The sequence below is a fragment of the Megascapheus bottae genome, chromosome 8, assembly GCF_031878675.1.
Source record: "Megascapheus bottae isolate mThoBot1 chromosome 8, mThoBot2.hap1, whole genome shotgun sequence".
Classification (NCBI taxonomy): Eukaryota; Metazoa; Chordata; class Mammalia; order Rodentia; family Geomyidae; genus Megascapheus; species Megascapheus bottae.
Genome location: NC_143516.1, coordinates 62,466,970 through 62,474,017, shown reverse-complemented (window position 1 = coordinate 62,474,017; position 7,048 = coordinate 62,466,970). Strand labels below are relative to the sequence as shown.

The 7,048-nt window shown below is 41.0% G+C and overlaps 1 long non-coding RNA gene across 1 annotated transcript; it reads right to left on the bottom strand.

The window, feature by feature from the left end:
• Window positions 1-552: 552 nt before the first annotated feature.
• On the bottom strand, window positions 553-1,597 carry LOC150060032 (uncharacterized). The gene is made up of 3 exons (XR_016536426.1): window positions 1,525-1,597; window positions 893-1,142; window positions 553-794 (listed from the first exon to the last, which is right to left on the bottom strand). It is a non-coding gene; the product is annotated as an uncharacterized LOC150060032 (long non-coding RNA).
• Between the last annotated feature and the right edge of the window lie 5,451 nt (window positions 1,598-7,048).

The window sequence follows — 7,048 nt, the reverse complement described above, 5'->3', positions numbered from 1 at the left end:
AATATCCAGATTTCTTTCTTGCCAGTCCTGGGGCTTGAATTCAGGGCCTGGGCACTGTCCATGAGCTTTTTCAAGGCTAGAGCTCTACCACTTGAGCCACCATACCATTTCCAGCTTTTCTATATATGTGATACCAAGGAATGGAACCTAGGTCTTCATGCATGCTAGGCAAGCACTCTACCACTAGGCTACACTCCCAGCCGCTCAATACCCAGATTTTAAATAATCTGGTTACATATGCTGCATTATATAGGTGCTGGCTATTGTGTGGAAACTCTTGTTCACTGGGGGAAAACCAGCATCAGTAATTGATTGGATTAATAAACTTAGATGGTTTTTGGACAGAGCACTGTTTTGGAAAAGTGAGCACGGGAGTCATAAAGAATGTCATAAAGAATGGCTTTGAAGGTGTTTGAGGAGAGTGGCAGCCACAAAACACTGCAGACCCGTAATTCTTCTGCAGCACCACTTTGGGCTGGAAATAACAGAAGCAGAGAGCCCAAGGGAATGACAGAGACTGGGGATAGACACTGGGGGACAGAGGACCAGAAACGCATAGATTCCATTGCATAACTACAGTGCTGAGTAGGAAAGAGGAGAGACAAAACTAACAAGAAAAAGAAAAACCTACTTGACATTCTCGAGTTCCTCTTGAGCAAATTGCATGATTGCACATAGTGTGACCTGGGCTCATATTTGAATAGAGCCACCTGCGTCTCGTTCTCAGAGGCTTCTGGGGTTCCAGTCGGCACTTTCTATGTGTTGGAAAGCTGCAGCAGAAGGGGCTCCCTTTACTTTCAAGGAAAGACAAGAAAGGATAAAAGATGAGGATTCCTTTCCTTCTCCTGGAGCATTCTTGGCCCCAGCATCTACAACCACACTTGCTGCTTACCATTCTGCAGCAGAATTATTCACCAACACGAGCCCCTATCTTCATTTTAGTACCATTCTGATACTTGCAATTCTTCCCTAACAAGAAAAGGGCTGGAAATTCAATACTGGATACCAGACAGACAGTGGCCAGAAAGTAACTTCTAGGAATACTGATGATCTTGAAAGGGTCCATTGCTTTCTCGTTGGATGACACTCTAGTTGAGACTCAGCTAGACTTGCCACAGGCTCAAAACAAGGTGTGAATCAAGCTGGAGAGAGTCATAGAAGGAAAAAAAGAAAGCCTTTAAATGACTAATAACTCCACATTGGAAGTAACTAGATTTTATTAAAAGCATGGAAACATGATGCCCAATATTGCTAACACACAGAGAGAGGGAAAGAGCAATAGACAGAGACAGAGACAAAGAGACAGACAGCAACAGAGATAGAGAGACAAAGACAGAGATTACTCATTACAGTGTCAGAACTAAGACATATCTGAGGTGAACAAAGGGGCTTTTTAAGGCTTTGCTTCCTTTTAAGTCAAATTACAAATGGCCCAGTGGCCACCAGAGTGAAGAGAAGCTGTCTGTGCCAGCTGCTGCTGCAATCAAGCACCTGCAGCCTGTCTTGCTATCTCTGCAGACACACCTGGATGTACAAGAAGGGCATCCACACTTTGCAACTCAAGCTTTAAGTTGTCTTCTGTAAGATGCAGGCGCTGCAAAAGGTATGCAGGCATAGACAACATGAACACGGGAGTTTCCTGCAGTATTCCCCACAGCAATCTTAACATCCTCCTTCACGTCTCATTCCTCTTTGCTGTGGAGACTGACCTGTTCTTACCAGGGAAGGATAATCGTGGCTGTTGATTCATCCCTTGCGTTCCTCACTGGCCTGTCAGCCACTGCTGGTTGGGGAACAGGTGTTCTGGCTATTGTGCTCTCCAGACTTAGTACAGCATCAGGCATATGAGAAGTAAAACAAAAATGTTCAGTAAACGTCATTGAAATGGGTAGCAAAAAGGATACAATGACCAGAAGGCTGTGTCGGAAGTTGTGGGCAGGGACTCTGGGGGTAACACCTCTCCTCACTTGTCTTATTTTAGAACTAAAGTACTAAGGATGCTCTCATGAAAGAGAAAAGCAGAGTTGAGTTAATGAACACACACATCCCCGCTTCTTGGGTACAATGACTCAGTAGTAGTAAGATCAGGGCTCCCTACAACAATGCCAATAAGAGCCCAGCACAGCCTTCTATGGAGTTAAATGTTGACAGTAAATATCATATGGAAAATAAACATGTGAAGAATGCCCAGGAAAACACTGCAAAAAGAAAAGGTAGCTTTACCTACAGCATTCCATGCCATAAACTGGGCAATTTACATCTTGGGGGTGCCAATGAAAGATCAAAGGGGAAAAACAGATACAGATAAAAATACTTATGGAAACTTAATATACTGTAAAAAAAAGCGTGTCTCAAATTACTGTTGCCAAAATCAACATTGTTAAAAATTGGTGACCATTTGGTAAAATTAAAATGATATTCACACCAGCTCTGTACACAGGAATTCACTTATAAAAGGTAGACTAGGTATCTCAATGTTCAAAACAAACTAGCCAGACCATTACAAAATGGAGTCAAATGACTTAGTTTCCATGTAGGAAATGTCTCTCTACATAGAGCGCAAAACTACAGTAAAGAAAAGTAGAGGCTGATAGATTTGATCACCTAAAAACTTCTATTAGGTATACACGTAAACAAGTTAAAAGGCAATGGACAAATGGAGAGAAATAGTTGTAATATCCAATCTCAACAGAAAGCTGAAGTCCCTAATGCAAAAGAACTCTTAAGGACAAACAATCAAAACCCAGGTGAAAATCAGAGGATGCAAAAAGAAACTGTACCAAAAATGGTTCTTAAACATGTGCACAAATACTTTCAATATATTCATAATTAAAGAAATGCAAAAGAAAACAACTCTGAATTACCATTTTTTTGCCATCAGATTGGAGCTCTTCTAAGCTGAGATGCAATTGTCATCCTCTTAAAAGCTAAGACATGATGGGAGCAAGAAGCAAAAATGCAAATATATTATCGATAGTGCACTGTCTTTATTAATAAATAAGAGAAAAGATAATAATAGACAGAAATATGAGGGGGAAAAACCCCAGAAACATTCATAGGAGTCATTCCCTACAGTTATCATCTTTTGATGAGTTTGAGATTAAGTGACATAACAATGCTTCACATAGCTAATTCAAATTGAAAAACAACCAGAAAAGAAAAGGGATCCCAAATAGAATGGAAACCTAAAGAAAGAAAAATACAAAGCCCCACTCTCTTCACTCTCTTCTACGTTTGGTTTACATGGAGGTGTGGTTCAGGAGGTCTGAAACTCCATGTATGCTTTCCAAGATTGAGCAAGTAACTATATTTTGGGTGATGAACTAGTTTTGTCACAGAGACGAGAATTACCTTAAAGTAGAAGATCCTGAAGATCAGAGGTAGTATAAAAAATGTTCATGAGAGGCTGCAGACAAGGGCACATAAATACCCATGCTCTGTGCATGCACACAAAATAAGCACACATTTGTGCATACAAAGTGCCTCCTTGGAGCTTCTCAGAGTTAGCCCCCACTTCTGACCTCTCAACGTGCAAAGGAAAACTTTCTGATTCCAGGAATATTACATATTCAGCCTCAAAAACCTTGTCAAAATGTCAGGAAGTCCTGTCTCTGCTAGAGGCAATTTAAAAGCATGCCGGAAATCTTCTTGAGCAAGCTCACTTATGTATTGAAAGAAAACAGTCATTGCAATCGCTGTTTAATAATTACATATAGGAATGATGGCCACTGGTTACCCTGAGGTGCCAGCCACTTTTCAAGCAGCACCTCATTTAACCTTCCTAGACAGCATGACTTTGCTGGAAATGAGGACAGACGTCAAGCCAGATTCCGGTAGTTCACGTCCGTAATCCTAGCCTCTCAAAAGGCTGAGATCTGAGGATCACAATTTAAAGCCAATCTGGGCAGGATAGCCTGTAAGACTCTTATTTCCAAGGAACCAGTGAAAAACCAGAAGTAGAGCTGTATCTCAAGTGGTAGAATACCACCTTTGAGCAAAAAAAGCTAAGGGACATACCCAGGCCCTGAGTTCAAGTCCCTCGCCACACACACTAGATGTCAAACAACTGCTCACCCATTCACCCAATGTCAGAGCCCTCCATTTCAATTGTCATCTCAAATCTTCAGGCTCACCAACTGGGTCTCCAGAATCCCATTCGGTTCCTTCAGTTCCCCGAATATCCCTCCCCCTCCCCCCATCTCATGCCTGCCAGGCTGCAGGCCTAACCTGGACTCAGCAGACTGTTGGGAGAAGAAAGGGCTCAGCTGCTTCTCTATCACCTGCACCCAGCCTGCAGCTTCTTCTTCCAATCAGATTTGGCATGTCAGACATTCCAGGTCTCCTTTCATTGGACTTCAAAGGAAAAGACTGAACATAATGAGAAAGAGAGTTTCTATGATTCTACCAAAAGATTTCAGAAACTAGAAAAGATTCTATCTTTTGGTGGAAGGCTTATTTTTTTTAAGTTTAGTCATCGTCAATGTTAACCTGACCTCCAAACTTAGACCTACTGTAATGAAATCCCCAAAATACTGGATCCACAAAAGGTGAAAGTTTTTATCCTCTCGTACCAAGGATGAGTGTGAGGAAATTTCTCCTCCTGTTGGTCTGCTAGACAATTCCCACCTCCTCATCGCCATCCTGCCTTCCTTTCTCTTGCTAGGCTCAGAAATCGTTCTTTATGTAATTCATAGATGGCTCAGGGGAAAATCAAAGTTGAATATCATTGAGTCAGAAAAATCTGTAAATAAGCAGCCCAGCTAGATGATCAGAGGACAGAAGGTGAGGCTCAGAAGGATACATGGTGACCTCATCCAGTGAGCACATAATTCTTGACTGTTCTTAGAGACAAATAGGTCCTCTCATTCCTAAGCAGTGCCTGCAAAACCGGCTTCTCTCCCCAACCATATTTCCTGTGTGTTTTCCAGGAATGCATCTTCATTTTCTAGAAAACAAAAACAAAAATGAGTACTGCTCAAAAGAAGATTTTCTCAATGACCAAGATTAATTCAGCTCTAAGATCCCAAGAAGCAACAAAACATGAGATTTTTCTGCTAATTCTGTATAATTATTCATGCACACAAATACATTATATACATAATTGTGCTTGAAGGTATGACACGAATCTGGTCTTGTATTATAGTGTGTGTGTGTGTGTGTGTGTGTGTGTGTGTGTGTGTGTGTGTGTGTATGCTAGTCTGAGGCTTGAACTCAGAGCCTGGGCCCTATGATGTACTGCTAGCATTCTACCACTTCAGTCACAGCTTCACTTTCAGGGGTTTTTTGCTTGTGATTTGAGATAAGACTCTCACAGAGGTTGGCTTTGAGCTATGATCTTCAAATCTCAGCCTTCGGGGTAGCTAGGATTACAGATGTGAGTCACTGGCACTTAGCAGAACAATGCATTTTAAATTTAAGATCCTACTATTGCTGGGGGATTCGTTGTACAAAAAGGGGGAAATGTTCAGGAGAGTTAGTCCATCCACAGAAATACAGACTTCAAGTTTCTAAATAGGAATATGGGAAGCCACACAGGAAGTTCTGAGATCCCTGAAAGGCAAAGCAGCAAGGGGATATGGTGGGCAATAGAAGTGGAAAAGTTCTGATCAACCTAATATCCACCCTGAATGATCACAGTCTGTGGAATTTTGCCATAGAGAAATGTCATCTCATCCTCATAGCCATCTGTCAGTTAGCAGTGAGTCACTAACTTGGTGAAACAGTCTTTTGTAATCAAGCCTTCGATTACAAGAAAAAAACATGGGCCTTATTTCTCTTCCTCTTTGTTTCTTACTACTTAAAATAGGAAACTGGCCAAGACCTCAAATTAAAATTGAAATCCTTGACTTCTTTCTGAAGTGTATTTAAGTTTAAGGTAGGAAAATCTTCTAAGCAGGTCTAGTTATTTTATGATCTCCTATTTGTGTCAGACAAGTACTCTGACATCAGAGCATTTATTTCATGACCAAGTTGTCTTCTAGTCCCAGAGAGGACTGGCAAAAACTAGAATGGAACAGCATTGAGAGAGAAAAGTTCCACAGACTTCTTGTCCAGGTGCAAATGTGTGTGCGTTGTCCTTGCTTGCCTAACACAATGCCCCTCTAGCAGAAATTGGCACAACCCAGGTTTGAAAGGTCATCAAGATAAATGTAATTCAACTTCAAATGGATGATAAAAATTCATATATAAAATTTCTTATATTTTTTCAGGTTGGTTTTATTGCTTTGGTAGTGGTTTCAGCTTTGCTGCACATTTATCCTGGTATAAGTTCCTTTATAGAGTGTTCTAGAGGTGACTTCAGAATCGTGTGTGTGTGTGTGTGTGTGTGTGTGTGTGTGTGTACCAGGCCTGAACTCAAAGTCTTGCATTCTTTCTCAGATTTCTTGCTCCTACCTGGCCCTCTACCACTTAAGCTCTCCTTCAATATGGCATTCTTCTAGTTAATCCTCATCCTCCTTTCCCCTTTTTTTCAATAGGAGTAAGTTTTGTCCTGTAATAAAATAGGAAACTGCTTACTTTGTCTTCAGCCCCTTTTCAGTGGAGAATATTATTCTATGTGTTTTGTCAAGGCTTGTATACTGATTAGTTAAAACAAAACAAAACAAACAAAAAACAGAAGCATTGGGCTGGCTGGGGCAGGGTGATAAGTGAGAGACACTAAGCTAGAACAAAGGGGTAGATGAGAGAGATAAAACCTATTAGCTGTAGGGACTGGGACTTTGATCTAGTGGTAGAGTACTTGTCTAGCATGCACAAAGACCTAGGTTTGATTCCTCAGTACCACATACATAGAAAAGGCCAGAAGTAGTGCTATGGCTCAAATGGTAGAGATCTAGCCTTGAAAAAGCCCAAGGACAATGCTCAGGACCTGAGTTCAAGCCCCAGGACTGGCAAAACAAAACAAAACAAAAATTAGCTGCAACCCAAAGCACAGCCCCTGAAATTGTACATATATGTGAATAATATATACAATTATATATAATACTATATATATATATATGAATGAAATTTGGCCCCATAGATACAACTCTGATGAGTGCCAGAAAGA